The sequence below is a fragment of the Mustela lutreola genome, chromosome 13 (assembly GCF_030435805.1).
Source record: "Mustela lutreola isolate mMusLut2 chromosome 13, mMusLut2.pri, whole genome shotgun sequence".
In the NCBI taxonomy this organism is placed as follows: domain Eukaryota; kingdom Metazoa; phylum Chordata; class Mammalia; order Carnivora; family Mustelidae; genus Mustela; species Mustela lutreola.
Genome location: NC_081302.1, coordinates 37,394,533 through 37,411,614, shown reverse-complemented (window position 1 = coordinate 37,411,614; position 17,082 = coordinate 37,394,533). Strand labels below are relative to the sequence as shown.

General features: G+C 37.2%; 1 pseudogene; it reads right to left on the bottom strand.

Annotated features, from left to right (window-relative positions):
• Window positions 1–630: 630 nt before the first annotated feature.
• On the bottom strand, window positions 631–5,773 carry LOC131813598 (spindle and centriole-associated protein 1-like; annotated as a pseudogene).
• Window positions 5,774–17,082: the final 11,309 nt, after the last annotated feature.

Below are 17,082 nucleotides of genomic sequence, written 5' to 3'. Positions count from 1 at the left end.
CCTCAGGGAAGCTTCTCTGATCTCTGTAACTGTCAAATTCTATTGGTAGCTGTTTTCATAGTTGCAGTTTTCTGTCTACTTGTGTGGTTATACATTGTTTTTAGCTGGATTGTGACTGTGTTTATTTTATCATTAGAGATTAATAATACTTTAAATAAACGATAAATGAATGAAGAGGTACCTGGGTAGGTCATTCAGTTAAGTATCCAACTCTTGGTGTTAGCTCAGGTCTTGATCTTGGAGTCATGCATTCAAGCCCTGTACTGGGCTCTATGCTGGGCAAGGAGCCTACTTAAAATAAATAGGTCGGTAGGTAGATAGATAAATTAAAAAATATAAAAAATTAAGAAATCTTAGAGGCTTAAAAAGTGTTCCTGGAAAGTTTTTAAGTTTATAATTTTCCCCTATAGTCAATATTATATTTACCAGAGATTATAGATTGGTTAGTTGTTGGAAAGTCAATTGAAAAGGTCAGAATTAAAATACTTTGCTCCATAAATACTATGTCATAAGATCTGTGTAGGTTTTATCTAAAAGAAGGACATGAAAATTTAAAAGCAGGGACAGGGAAAAGGGAGTGGAAGCCCAAGGATATATTAATGAGAACAAAATCTGTACAGCTAACTTCATTCATGACAAGTGGGTAGACAGAACAAACCAACCCTCTTCATTTTTCTCCTCAATGTTTGCTCTTGTATGAAGAGGTATGCATCACTTACTTCCTAAGGTAGTGTTTAATGGAGAACAAGAATACCTAGTAGCCCCTTAAGATCTTATTATATTTATCCCAGTAGTGAGAGAGATAGCACTACATTTTGAACTTGCAGGGGATTCTGTTCCTATAAGAGATACCTCAGTTGTCCTCGTTCCTCCTTCAGTCTGTGCTCTGAGAGGTGACAGAATGGGTGATCTTGGTGGAGAGGAGGGATTCAAACCAGCAAGTGTCTGCTGCTCTGCAAGAGCTTTTCATCATGAGCAGCCATACTCTGCTGATTCGTTGTTGTAATCCATTCCTCCATGCTACTTGGTGTTAGACATCATGTTGCTACAAAAGTAGCCTTCGTGTCACTTGCATGACTTACCTCTTGTTTGTTTCATTCCTGAAGTCCATCCCATTGCTCTTCTCTTGGCCCAGTGTTATTTTTCCAATGTGCCTTGATAGGTGAATTCCACATTGTTGACACAGCAATTCGTGCCATGATGTCATTTCTTTGTATTGATGCCTCATTTGTTCTAAGCTGTTGCCCATCTCCCAGTACTGGGGACTCTTCTAAGAAGCTGGAGGTTCTGGTCCTGCTGAGTGTTTGAATAAGAACTACAGAGAGGCTTCAAGGGGTTAATGTAAGGACACTGGGCTTCATTCTCCAGATCTCCTCCCATGGAAGAGACCATCAACCACTGAGTATGAAGCCATAACTTTCCTTGTTTGAATTCTGATTGTCTGCACCATTAGGTAAGGTCTTCTTTTCTCAATTTTGTTCCTTCTCAATCATTTCCATAATGAAGGGATTTGTAAAGCAGGATGAGTGTGAACAGTCCTCCTTAATACATCCTACAGGGGAGATAATTCTGAGTTGATTTTCTGTATTTATGGTGTTATTTGAGCTGCCAGGCCCAAATATCTGTGCTGGAAAATTATTGGCCAGATTCACACTATCTGGGGAGGTTGGTACTCGAGATAGTCTAACAGACAAGTTTTCCTCTGGGAACTCAACCACTTCTTCCACTCTGAACATCAGTGGCACAGAGACATTAGCATTTATAGCAGGGCCTCTGATTTATCTATAAATATCCTACTCATGGATTCCCTTTCTGATGCCTGACTTTTTTTTTGTTGCTGTTTATCAAAGGACAGTTCTTCATGGCATGTGTGAGTGATAGAAGGTGCTCACCCGTTATGACCATGCACTGCTAAACTCTTGCCTGGGTAGCAGTATTTTCTTCTCTAAGAAGAATTTCTGCTGTAAGTGCATCAGTGAGCTCTCGATGATCACCTAACAGTTGTTCCAGTTGCTGCCTTATCTCTACTTTATGCAGCTGGAGCTCACATTCTTTATGGTACCAAACCAGACAATAGAGGGAGCTCACCGGTGAGAGAATGAAACCTGTAAGACTGACTACTCTGTAGTCCCTTGACCTGACATTCTGTCCACCATTCACATCCTTCCATTTAGTGTTCCACTTCACGTAGCATGTGTTTGAGGGCACCCAGCCTGGATTTATTGCTGTTTGGTAAGTCTTTGGAGGTGTACTAGCTGCTAAAGTGATTATCTTCTGCTTGATAAAAGCATGCAAGTCCAGTTTTCCTTTTACTTTAAGTGTAAATACACTTTTATTAAGTGTATTAAGTGAAAAACACTTGTCCCACAATATAATTTGAGTCTAGAGTCTCAGTACATTCTTCAGATTGAATCTTGGTGTGGATTCTCCTGGCAGTATTGGTAGTATTGAGAGCCAGCTTTTTATTTCATTGATGGAGGGGGCAGATGATGGAGTTCCTGGAGGGGTTGTTATTTGTGACTGTGTCACAATTTTCTGCTGAGTCCACAATTTATTAATTAACTCAGAATTATCTTCCTTTAGTTGGCAGAGAAACTTGTCTGCATTCCTATTTGACTGAAAGTTTATACTTACCAATTCATTCTCACTTTCTTCTAACTGGCTGGTAATAGTTCTTTTTCTTTATCTTCCACTTCATTAAGAGCCTGAGGCTCCAAGACAGTTTCACTAAGAATAGTCTCAGTGACAGGGTCTTGATTTACCACACCGAAACCTTGAGAAGAATTAGGAGCCATTGTTGTGTTCAGAAACCCTGTGAGCCTATGAGAATCTTACTTGATTCTAGTATAAACATAATGCCAGACAATAGTTCTTCCTGGATTTCTGGGGGTTGTTTTTTACTTTTTCTTTTGTCTTTTATATTTCAGGTCTTCTTAGGAAAGGAATTACAGAACATTTCACTCCTGGACACATTTCAGGATAGTAGAAATTGCCCTCATCTTCCTGAAGATTCGCTTACATTCTAGAGTCATAAGAAACTTAGGCACACCATCCCGTGAGGGACATCAGATTTGATTTCAGTGTAAAAAACCAAGAGAGATTCCCCTCCTCAGATCACAACACCCTTTGACATTTTAGATTAAAATAAAGTATTTCTCTCCCATAGGGCTAAAGGGATGATATAGCTGCTATCCAATACTTCGTGTTATAATTTTGGAGCACCTCTCCTATAATATGAATCCACTGCATACCCAAATAATACCTGATTTTCACTGTGGACTATTGGCTGATCATTTGTGTTCCCCCCAAAATTCATTTGTTGAAATTCTAACATCAATGTGATTGTATTAGGAGGTGGAGCCTTTGGGGGTGATTGGGTCATGAGGGTAGAACCTTCATTAATGGGATTAGTGTTCTATAAAGACACCTCAGAGAGCTCCCTCCCCACTTCGATCATGTAAAAACACAGCAAGAAGATAGATGTCTGTGAACCAGGAAGTGGGCACTCACCAGACAACAAATCTGCTGGTACCTTGATCTTAGACTTATCAGCCTCCAAACTGTGACACTGTGTGTTCCATTGAGGATTGGGGCTCAAAGGACTGGCACCAAGATTCCACCCAGGCTGGTGTTTTTGGTGTGAGTAGTGCATGGCCTGTGTCTCTGCAGTCTGGTACTTCTGTCAGGATATACATGAAATTCCATAGACTAACTTGTTTACTCGCAAGTCTGGTAAAGTCTTAGACCCTTTACACTTTCTGACATAACATATATTACATAAAATATTCTACACAAACAAATGTTAAGTACCTGTTTCTCAAAAAAAAAATAATAATAATAACATCGGTCTCAATAATATGCTTAGTATTTAGATTTTTTTTTTCCCTCAAGATATTGGTGTCTGTGGTTTTTGGTTTATGATACTGTTCAAAAAACAACCAAGCATCAATGGATATTTTAAAAATCAACAAACTGTAAATTAAGAGTATGAACAGCAGTAAGGACAAGATGGCAGAGAACTAGGAGACCCTGTTTCAACCAGTCCCCTAGAGTGAACTAATTTTCTACCAGAACACTCTGCACACCCATGAAATCAGGATGTAGGATTATACACTTCTGGATCTCTATGAGGGCAGAAGACACCAGTGGAAAGGTAAAGCAGAGTGGGAAAAATCAGACTGATATCAGAGGATAAACAGAAAGGGGAGGGGCCCACCAGAACTGGGCCATTGGAAAATAATACCCCAATATGAAACTGCCCTGTGATTGGGGACCAGCATTAACTTGGATTCTGGTTAAAAGCACTCAAAAAGAGCAAATATCTTAAGGGGAAAATGGTGAAATTGGGTGGTCACAGGCATGGTCTTAAGCCCATGGACCCAGGACAGCCATCACCGGTGACCACCCGGGCCAGAGAGAGTGTGGCAAAGCCTGCAGGCGGTGGTCTCTGAGCCGCTGGCTTTCTGCTGCTTGTACCAGCACTAGACTAGGTTCTCTAGAACCACAGCCTTTTGCACTTTGCATGCACTGTGTGACTGGGATCTGAATCATGCTCACCACCTTCCCCTGAAAGAGCTCCATCTGGATGCTAGCTGATGGTCTCAAGCCCAGGCTTGAAAATCTCAGTGGGCTGTCTCTGGCTGGGATCTCTCAACACCAGGCAACAACCTGCAAAACCCTGAGGTCTGGACCCCAGACAGCAGTCCAGGCCAAGGCAGTCACTGGAAGTGGGCTCCCTGGACCAATATCGCTCATGGTTTTACTGGCATGGGAGTGCAGAGACAAGCGGGCACTTTGGGCAACCCTTGGGATGGTGGCTGGGGATGTGCACTGCCTGTGGGAGTATTCATGACTCAGTGGAGTTTGCAAAGGGGGAATCTATGTGCTCTGGACCACCCAGAGGGGAGCAGACTGAGGCTTCTCTCTGAGATGGAAGTCTGGGTGCAGTTTGCTTTCCACTAAACCTCTGAAAAAGAAACCAAAGAACAAAAACCTCCAGAGAACAAAAGCCTGAAAACTGGTTTCCACAGAACCCAGCCCCTTGATAGGGGGCAGGAGAACTCAACCCAAGCAAGACTGACTGAAAAGCAACGCAGCAAGCCCTCCCCCAGAAAGCCAGCCAAAGTAACAAGAGGAAATCCACCACAGGGTCCCCATAAAACTGTAAAACCCCAATATCAGGGGAAAACCAGATATTAAGCTCCTGGTATTTACCTAAAACCTTATAAATACAACTTATATTTTTAATTCGTTCTCACTATTCTTGTTTTTTTTTTTAATTTTTTTAACCTACTTACCATTACAATGACAGGTTCCATACAACATATTCCATAATAATCCTTTAACTTGCACTTTTTAAATACATATACCTGTGTTTTTCTTTTGCTTTTCTATTTTTTTAATATACATATAGATATAAGCTTCAAGGTAATCCTCTTTCCCTAATCAGTACTACCCCTATATAGAAAGCAGTTTTAATTTCCTTTTATCTCTGGAGAGTTGAGTCCTTTAACAAAGATATCAAGATACACCCAGGAAGAATCAAAATAACCTTCCTCATCCACATCAAGGTTTTATAACCATCCTCCCATCCATTTCTTCTGTCAGTGTTTCTGTGTATTTGTTTTTGTTCTGGTATTATATAAATCTTATCCTTGGGGTTCATTTTGCCTTGGTTATTTTTTTTTTTTTAATTTTTTTCCTCATCATTTATTTACATTGGTCTTATTGTTTGTCCGTTTTTGTTTGTATAAAACTTACCTTTGGGGACCATTCTGGCTGGATCTTCTCTTTTTTTCTCTCTCTCTCTTTCTTTCTCTCTCTCTCTTTTTTCTTTTCTTTTTTTTTCCTTTTTTTTTTTTGGTGATGATTTCTGATTGTTCAAAAGAGTTCCAGGGTGCACCTTGCCTGAATCATGGTTGATAAATTCAGCTACACATCCCTCACCATTCAACTACCTCTCACCAAAATGACTAGGAGGAGGAACATCCAACAGAGAAAAAATCCAGGGACTGTGTCCTTTCCATCAGAACTATTGGATATAGACATAAACTGTATGTCGGAAAGGGAATTCAGAGTAACAATTACCCAGGTAATGACTAGGTTGGAGAAAACCTTAGGTGACAACATGGAATTGATTAGGGCAGAAGTGAAAGCCACCCAGGAAGAAGTAAAAAATGCTATCAATGAGATCCAATCTAATCTAAATACTCTAAAAGCTAGGGTAATTGAGGCAGAAGGTAGAATTAGTGATCTAGAGGACAAACTGTTAGAGAAAAAGGATTAGGAGGAGTTATGGAAGAAATAGCTTGGAAACCATGAAAATAGAACTAAGGAAATAAGTGACACCATGAAACATTCCAACATGAGAATTATCAGGATCCCTGAGGGGGAAGATAAAGAAAGAAGGCTAGAAGATATAGTTGAACAAATTCTCAATGAAAATTTTCCCAATCTGGGGAATGGAACCAATGTTCGTGACCTAGAGGCAGAAAAAACACCCTGCAAGATAGAATCTAGAAAGACCTCAAGACGCTTGATTGTGGCACTGATGAATCATAATTTTAGACAGGAGCTCCTGAGGGCAACTAGGGGGAAGACATTCCCTATGTACAGAGAAAGGCCAATCAGAATAACATCAGACCTGTCCACAGAAGCCAGAAAGAGCTGGCAAGACATGTTCAAGGCACTAAATGAAAAGAACATGCAGCCAAGAATACTTTATCCAGCAAGGCTGACATTCAAGATGAGATATAGAGCTTCCAAGACTGGCAAGGTTTAAAAAAGTATGTGACCACCAAACCAGCACTACAAGAAATATTAAGGGGGGATTCTATAAAAGAAGAAAGAACCCAAGAGTGACATAGATCAGAAATATACAGAAACAATATATAGAAACAAGGAATTCATGGGCAACATTTTGTCAATAAAAACATATCTTTCAATAATTACTCTTAATGTAAACGGCCTAAACAGTCCCATAAAATAACACAGGGTTGCAGATTGGATAAAACAACAGGACCTGTCCATATGCTGTCTACAAGAGATGCATTTGGAACCTAAAGATTCATCCAGACTGAAAGTGAAGGGATGGAGAAGCATCTTTCATGCTCGTGGGCCTCAAAAGAAAGCTGGGGTAGCCTTTTCCTCTCAGATGAATTAGATTTTAAACTAAAGACTGTAGGCAGAGATTAAAAAAAAAAAAAAGTACACTACATTATTCTTAAAGGACCTACCCACCAAGATCAAACAATTGTAAATATTTATGCCCCCAATACAGGAGCAGCCAACGCATAAGACAACTGTTAATGAAGATAAAGAGTCATATTGATATGAATACATTTATAGTAGGGGATCTTAACAAACCACTCTCAGTAATAGATCACCCAAGCAGAAAATCAATAAAGAAACAAGAGCATTGAATGACACATTGGACCAGATGGACTTCATAGAAATTTACAGAACATTCTACCCTGAAGAACAGAATACTCATTCTTCTCGAGCACACATGGAACTTTCTTCAGAATAGACCACATACTTGGTCACAAATCAGGGCTCAACCGATACCAAAAGATTGAGATTATTCCCTGCATATTCTCAGACCAAAATGCTTTGAAACTGGAACTCAGTCACAAGAAAAAGTATGGAAGGAATTCAAGCACTTGAAGCTAAAGACCACCCTGCTTAAGAATGTTTGGATCAACCATGAAATCAAAGAACTTAAACAATTCATGGAAACCAATGAGAAGGAAGACACATTGGCATAAAACCTATGGGACATGGTAAAGGTGGTCTTAAGGTGGAAATACATAGCCATCCAAGCCTCACTCAAAACAATTAAAAAATCCAGAATACATCAGTTCTCTTTAGACCTTAAAGAACGGGAGAATCAACAACAAATTAAGCCAGAGATCAATGAGATAGGAACTAGGGATACAGTAGAACACATCAACAAAACTAGAAGCTAGATTTTGAAAGAATCAATAAGATTGATAAACAGGCCAAACTATCCAAAAAGTCATAAATTAATATTATTATCAATAATCAATAAAATTATTAATTAGTAAATTCATAATTTTAATAAAGCAATAATGTTATAAAATTATTAATAAATTTATAAAATTATGAATGAAAGGGAGAGATCATGACTAACACTAAGGAAATGGAAACAATCATCAGAAATCATTACCAACAGCTATATGCCAATAAGTTAAGCAAACTAGATGAAATGGATGCCTTCCTGGAAACCTATAAACTTCCAAAACTGAATTAGGAAGAAATTGACAATCTTAATAGACCAATATCTAGTAACGAGATTGAAGCAGTGATCAAAAACCTCCCAAAAAACAAGAACCCAGGAACTGATGGATTCCCTGGAGAATTCTATCAAACGTTCAAAGAAGAAATAATAGCTATTGTCCTGAAGCTGTTTCAAAAAATAGAGAAGTAAAACTTCCAAACTCTTTTGATGAAACCAGCATTACCCTGATCCCCACACCAGGTAAAGACTCCCCCAGAAAGGAGAATTTCAGACCAATATCCCTGATGAATATGGATGCCAAGATTCTCAACAAGATCCTAGCTAATAGGATCTAACGGTACATTAAAATGATTATCCACCATTACCAGGTAGGAATTATCCATGGGAAGCAAGGGTGGTTCAACATTCACAAATCAATGTGACAGAACAAATCAGAAAGAGAAGAGAGAAAAAATACACGGTCCTCTCAAATGATGCAGAAAAAGCATTTGACAAGAAACAGCATCCATTCCTGATTAAAACCCTTCAAAGTATAAGGATAGAAGGAACATTCCTCAACTTCATAAAATCTATGAAAAACCCACAGCGACTATCAGCCTCAATGGGGAAAAGCTGACTTTTGGGGAATGGGGAATGAACTTTTGAGACTTCATCAAGATCAAAAAGTTCTGCACAGCAAAAGAAACAGTCAACAAAACAAAACAAAACAAAAAAAACCTTCCCTTTGAGATCAGGAAAACGACAAGGATGTCCATTCTCACCACTGTTGTTCAACATAGTACTAGAAGTCCTAGCAACAGCAATCAGACTACAAAAAGATATAAAAGGTATTCAAATTGGCAAAGAAGAAATCAAACTCTCTCTCTTCACAGAAGATATTATACTTTATATAGGAAACCAAAAAAACTCCACCCCAAACTACTAGAACTACTAGAACTCCACCCCAAGCTACTAGAACTCAGCAATTCAGTAATGTGGCAGGATACAAAATCAATGTATAGAAATCAGTTGCTTTCTTATACACTAACAATGAAAATATTGAAAAGGAAATTAGAGAATTGATTCCATTTACTATAGCACCAAGAACCATAAGATAACTGGGAATAAACCTAATCAAAGAGGTAAAGGATCTGTACTCTAGAAGAACTACAGAACACTCATGAAAGAAATTGAAGACACAAAAAGATGGAAGAACATTCCATGTTCATGGATTGGAAGAGTAAACATTGTTAAAATGCCTACACTGCCTAGAGAAATTTACTTTAAATCAAAATTACACTGGCATTTTTCAAAGTGCTCGAATAAACAATCCTAAAAGTTCTACGGAACCAGAAGAGACCCCAAATTGCTAAGGAAATGTTGGAAAAAAAAAAAAAACTGGGGGCATCACATTGCCTGATTTCAGGCTTTACTATAAAGCTGTGATCACCAAGACAGCATGGTACTGGCACAAAAACAGACACATACACCACGGGAACAGAGTAGAGAGCCCAGATATGAACCTTCAACTCTATGGTCAAATAATCTTTGACAAAGCAAGAAAAAAATACCCAATGGAAAAAAGTCTCTTCAGTTAATGGTACTGGGAAAATTGGACAGCTATGTGTAGAAGAATGAAACTCGACCATTCTCTTACACCATGCACAAAGATAAACTCAAAGTGGATAAAAGACCTCAGCGTGAGGCAGGAATCTATCAAAATCCTAGCAGAGAACATAGGCAGTAACCTCTTCGACATTGGCCACAGCAACTTCTTTAAAGACATATCTCCAAAGACGAAACTGAAGTGAAAATGAACTTTTGGGACTTCATCAAGATCAAAAGCTTCTGCACAGCAAAAAAAAAAAAAAAAAAAAAAAAAAAAGTCAACAAAACAAAAAGGGAACCCACAGAATGGGAGAAGATATTCACAAATGACGCTACAGAAAAAAAGGGCCGATATCCAAGATCTATAAAAACTTCTCAAACTCAACACTCAAAAAACAGATAATCATGTCAAAAAATGGGCAGAAAACATGAACAGACACTTCTCCAAATAAGACATACAAATGGCTAACAGACACATGAAAAAATATTCATCATCACTAGCCATCAGGGAGATTAAAATCAAAACCACATTGAGATACCACCTTACACCAGTTAGAATGGCCAAAATCAACAAGACAGTAAGTAACAAGTGCTGGAGAAGATGTGGAGGAAGGGGAATCCTCTTACACTGTTGGTGGGAATGCAAGTTGGTGGAGCCACTTTGGAAAACAGTTTGGAGATTCCTTAAGAAATTGAAAATAGAGCTTCCCTATGATCCTGCAATTGCACTACTGTGTATTTACCCCACAGATCGAGAGGTAGTGAAAAGAAGGGTCATTTGTACTCCATTGTTCATAGCAGCAACGGCCACAGTTGCCAAACTGTGGAAAGAGGCAAGATGCCCTTCCTCAGATGAATGGATAACGAAGACATGGTCCACATATGCAATGAAATATTATGCCTTCATCAGAAAGGATGAATATCCAACTTTTGTATCAACATGGATGGTACTGGAGGAGATTATGCTGAGTGAATTAAGACAAGCAGAGAGAGTCAATTATCATATGGTTTCACTTACTTATGAAGCATAAGGAATACCATGGAGAACATTAGGAGAAGCAAAGGAAAAGTGAATTGGGGGAAATTGGAGGGGGAGATGAAGTATGAGAAACTGGACTCTGAGAAACAAACTGAGGGTTTTGGAGGGGATGGAGGTGGGCAGATAGGTGAGCCTGGTGGTAGGTATTAAGGAGGACACATATTGCATGGAGCACTGGGTGTGGTGCATCAACAATGAATTTTGGAACACTGAAAAGAAATTTAAATTAAATTTTTTAAAAAGCATAAACATATATATGTTTATGTATATTCTCTTTCATGTATATCAAAGAGCATAAGCATGTATATATGCAATGACTTTGCCACATATTTGGGAAGCCCATAGTTGTCTCCAGTAGGTGGAGCATTCCTAACCACATCTGATTAGGCATTGCCCCATTGGAATTGATTTTTGCTCAATAAGTCATAAAATGTTTAATATACCTCAGTGTATCTTTTAACCATACAAAACCATTCATCATATCCCTCAGTTTAATAAAAAAGGTATTTTTGTTGTGGGTTTGATTGTCTCCATCATCTGTATATCAGTTCTAACTTTTTCTCATTTTGAATATATAACCTCCTCAGTAGGCAGGGGAACAGGTTTGCCATTCTAAGCAATAAACATTTCATTAAGGAGTGTCAAGATCTTTTTGAACAGGTAGAGGAAAACCTTATAAAACTCTACTTCCAAAATTGTTATTAATCTTCCACAAAGGGGCAGATGTTGTCTGAGCATAAGAAGAATATCAAAATAATGATGCCTATTTAAAAAGTATTATTGTGTGTTTATAAAGCCAAGAGGATATTATCACTTGAGACATTCAAGCAGAAATAGTACAACTATCATCATTTAAGATGATAGACCAGATAACTTCTAAGGTTTCTTTCTACTCTAAGAATGTACTTTGTAATTGTGTGAGATAATAATACTTTCTGTTGAATCCATTCTGAAATTGTGCACAACACTGATTTCAAAGTATGGTTCTCTTTCAGTTCTCCCTATCTCAATGAATGATACTGATATCCACTATGTTTCACTAGCTTAAAAAGCCAGGCATCACTCTTTTTACCTGCCCCCTGCAAATAGAATCCATCACTAAACCCTTTGATGGATGCTCCAATTTATTCACATGTATTTCCTCTTCATCATCACTAACCTCATGCAAGATATAATCATCTCTTACCTAAACTATTGAATTACATCTGTCTAAACTACAAACAGAACTCAAACCTTAAGATCACAATGTAACAAAATGCATATTTAAAGCACGTATGCTACTCTTAGGAAAATAAACACGATATAAATTCCCATTTCTTTTAGTACCTACATACCTACCCATCTTATGCCCAATCCTCATAATGTAATCTAAATAATACCCTCTAATATATCCTAATCCAAGCCTTCTTTCTTTCTTTCTTTCTTTCTTTCTTTCTTTCTTTCTTTCTTTCTTTCTTTCTTTCTTACTTTCTTTTTGTTCTTGTTCTGGGAACTGGGGAAAATAAGAAGTTTTGGGAGGGAAACAAAAATTTTTATGTGACTTGTTACCAAAAGTCCAAAAGAAATGTAATCTTCATATATCTTAAAATTAACATGAGTCTTTTGTTTTCAGTGGCTCACTTACATTAGCAAATTACATTGATAATGACTTCAGGCAATTTCATAAATTTTATTAGGAAAAAAGTCTTCCAGATGTGTTTAAGCACTATCCTTTTCTTGAAAGGATATCCTTTTCTTGAAAGTTCATCCTGAAATACCAAAAGCGACCATGAAATTTGCCATGCCAGTACTTAATCCATCCCAGAAGTGATATGGGTTTGTCAGGTTAAAATGATAATAGTATATATCCTCCTTTGGTCTCCTTAGTAAATGACACTGTTGAGGATATGACCGTCCAGTGATGTCAAAGTCACTGAGGCAGTGAAATGAACTTTATCACTCATATCTAAGAGAGAGGGTCATTGAACTGTATTAAAATTAAATATGCATTTTATTTCCTGGAATAGACAGCATATGAGCAGAAACTGAGCTCCAGTAATTCCAATTTTGGGGAAAAAGTAGTTCTGTTCTATTTCAGAAAGTTTTGGAAGGCAAATAAACTTTAAATAGAATTTTTCTTAAAGTAATGAATCAAATGTGTTATTGCTGGGAACTCTGTTAAACACTAAATTGTACCTATGCGGTGAGCTTGAAGTAGATTTAGAGCTTGCAGTTTCTTTCCCATCCTGGATTTCTTTTAAGTTAGTCAAACTTTCCAGGATAAAGACTTCATCTCAAACACTTTATGTAGTTAAGTGTGTCCCTATAACTAAATCTTGGCTGATAAGTTAAAGACAGAGTGCTATCTGTATGTCAGGTACTTGGAATTCCAATAGCTCCCACAAGAGCTTTCTCATTAACTGTCTTTTCTTGGCTCCTGCTGCTTTTATTCAGATGTGGTGACAAAGTGATAAAGCCCCATATTCCCCAAATGGAAAACCAATAGAGCCCAAGTACATTGACAGTAGAATAGAAGAAGCTGGGTATCTGGGGACTCCATGATACAGAGCTACCATACCTGGTTTGCATACCTTCAGACTTTAAATAAAATAGAAATATCATCTCTGGTTTGTGACACTTTGATTTTGGTGCTTTCACTAAAATCTAATCCCAAAAGATACAGTGACTTTTCATGGGACTAAAGATGTTCAGGTCAATATAACATGCTACAAATTATTTGTTACAAGTCTTTAACAAGTTGAGTACAGATATAGAAAATAAACATTTAGAAAGTTCTAGAACAATTAGTATTGATGTGATGTTTTTTAATTGTATTTTACAAAAGTATTCCTCTGGATTAGACAAGAAAAAAAATTATAGGGATCTTTATCACAGTTAATTAGAGACTGCTTAGGCAATATTTATTATGTTTATATGTGTAAGCATATCTGTGTAATTATTATTTCCATCATGAATGAATATCTAATGGAGGACAGACTTTATCTGAAGAGCTGAAACTTGTTCAACAGGGGTGAAGTCATTCTGTGTCTGCTCTGTTTCTATTGGCTCTGAACGATAATCAGGAACCCACTCTAGCTACTCCTAGAATTGTATTTCCTGTGCCAAACATGTTCCAAAACCTAGCTAGAAGAGTTTCAAGTATCTGTGTGAATCCTGAGACTCTAATAGAAGTAGTAAGAGTGTTTTGTGCTTTGGTCCTGGGTTTGTCAAAGTTCATGATGTGAGTTTATAATTATAGGTCCAATTGTGAAGAAATATCTACCACTGAACAAGTTATATTTGACCAAGAAAAAGGTCAATAGAAATGGCAGTTCTTGAATAACCCAAAGGGACAGAGTTCAAGGTAAAATACTTTTCTGAAAGAAGTGATATGTAATAGCTGAAGGACAGAGAGAGGAGGGTGGGGGAAGTTAGAGACAGGAGGGAGGGAGAGAAAAGCAGGAATGAAAACTCATATTTTCTCTAGCTTCTATAGATGTATGGTGCTAGTTCTATTTCACACAAAAGTAGGGAAATGGTTGATATATTAAATTATTGTATCATACCATAGCAAAAAAGGAAATTAAATATAATAATCACCATTCATCTATAAAAAATAATATCCCCCCTCCAAGCAGCCTTTAAAAATAAAAGAAAAGAAAAGCAGGTGATGCATGGTTTACAGACAACAGAATGTTCTTATTCCTTGTCTCCGTGATTTTCCAGGCAACATGCGATTCATTTCAATTTTAGTCATTTATTTATTACGCAGTTTTGGTTTTTTCTTATTTTATATTGAAGATTGCTTTATAAAGTCTATCAAATATACAACTTAATAGGTACTCCAGCCTCTGGTTTTGCTGCAACTATGAACAATATAGACCAAAATTAAAAAAAAAAAAAAAAAAAAAGAGAGAGAGAGAGAAAGAGAGAGAAAGTCAGCTTTATTATTACCTACTGCCACTTAAAGATAAACCGTGCCTCAGTTATTAGGGGGAACTGGATGTCTTTTCCAATCAGATACGGAGAGAATGTAATTCTTGAGGGTAAATAAAATTTAAGTAAGAGGTATAAAAATAATTAAATTACAATTCTCAAAATAAGTAAAACAGTGATGTTTCTTAAATAAACAAAAACAGTAGTGAAATTTTGTCCTTGAAAGAGATGATAGATAGATAGATAGATTTTAAGGATTTTATTTATTTATTTATTTGAGAGAGAGAAAGAGTAGAAGGTAGGGGCAGAGGGAGAAGGAGAAGCATACTCCCTGCCGAGCAAAGAACCCAATATCGATGAAATCCCATGACCCCAAAATCATGACTGAGCCGAAGGCAGTCACTTAACCAACCAAACCACCCAGAAACCATGTACTTGAGATATTTTTAAAAGGAGCAAAGAGAAATAAAATTTTATTAAAAATTAAATAAATAATTTAACTATAATTATTAAATATACCTAATACAAGTAATGACTAATCTTTATTACAGACTTACTTTCTTTCAGGTATTGTACTAAATGATATTAAAGAGTTATAACCCCATTTCACAGACAGAAGTTTACTCCATTTTTATATGGCTCTCAAGTGGGGGTGCCTGGGTGGCTCAGTTGGTTAATTGGCTGCCTTTGGCTCAACTCATGATCCCAGGGTCCTGGGATCAAGGCCCAAATCAGGCTCCCTGCTCAGTGGGGAGCCTGCTCCTCCTTGCTTGTGTTCTCTCTCTCTCTAAGGTAAATAAATAAAATTGAAGGAAAAAAATTTATATGGCTCTCAAGTGAGTAAGCTTATGTCAGAATAGGGGAAAAAAAGGAAGGAAAATAAAGCAAAACTATATAGTAAATAGTAAATAAAAAAATAATAATAAACCAAAAACAATAGTAAGAAAAAATATTTTAAAGAACCAGTAATGAAAATGTAGAGAAGGAAGAGCTTTCCCTTGATCCTATAGGGTCCCTGGCTGGATCTGAAAATTAAACTGGTGAAGACAGATAAAGAGGAGAAAAAGTAGACAAATTTATTTAATATGCAAGTTTTACATGACATGGGAGTCTTCCTAAGGAAATGAAAATCCAAAGAAACACTTCGACATATGTACTTTTATGCTAGGTTTCATGAAGAGTAAACAGCTGTGATGGAAAATGATAGGTTGAGGAGTATAATGAGTGTGATAGATTGAAGAGTATGAGACTGAACTTGGCAAGTACAGTCTATTTATTGAGATTCTTCATCATGGTCTTCGTCTTCAAAGATAAGGATATTCCTTTCTTCTGGGTATGGGGAAGGCACCTCTCACTTGAGGGTTTTATGACTTGGTTCAGAAGGACAAGGGGCTGGGAGAGAAGGTCAGAGGGATCTTCCTTCCATCTGCCATTTTCTCAAATTCCTTCAGCTTAAAATATTCAATGTGGGAGGGTGCCATATTTTGGGGTAATGCATATTGTACCCCTTCAGAAGTTATATTTATGCTAGTGTTAGGTAAATATTGAATACTGGGAGATAACATTGGATTTTTTTTTTTTTTAAACAAATACAGCTATGAAGTTGGCAGGCATAAACACTTCAGCCACACAGGCAATTACTACACTTTTTTAAAATAACTTTAGGAATCTGAGAGGGTTATCGGAGTTTCCTAATAAACATTATACAACTAATTTGTATTTTAACAAACTGAACTTATTAGTAACAGCCTGCTCCACTGTAAATACCAACATGGCAATTTTAACAGATCTTAAGCTTCCTATCACTTTTGAAGAGCACCCTAAGATACATTAGGATGACATCAGAAATAAAAAAATTTAGAAGACCTATGGTATGCAAAAAGAGAATATGTGGAAAATAAAACAATATCTAGTCTGTCAACATTATAGCTGTTTCTTTTTCTTTTTTAAAGATTTTATTTATTTATTTGACAGAGAGAGAGAGAGAGAGAGATCACAAGTAGGCAGAGAGGCAGGGGAAAGCAGGCTCCCCACTGAGCAGGAAACCCAATGCCAGGCTCTATCCCAGGACCCTGAGATCATGACCTGAGCCAAAGACAGAGGCTTACCCCACTGAGCCATCCAGGTGCCCCATTATAGGTGTTTCTAAAAGACTGCTATTGAAGTTTAAAGTAGAAGAGCCCATTTAATTTGGAGCAATCATCTTGACTTTTTCATCTTTTTTTCCCTCTACTATATTAAAATAAGATATTTGAATAGAGGAAATCTTATTGTGAGTTCA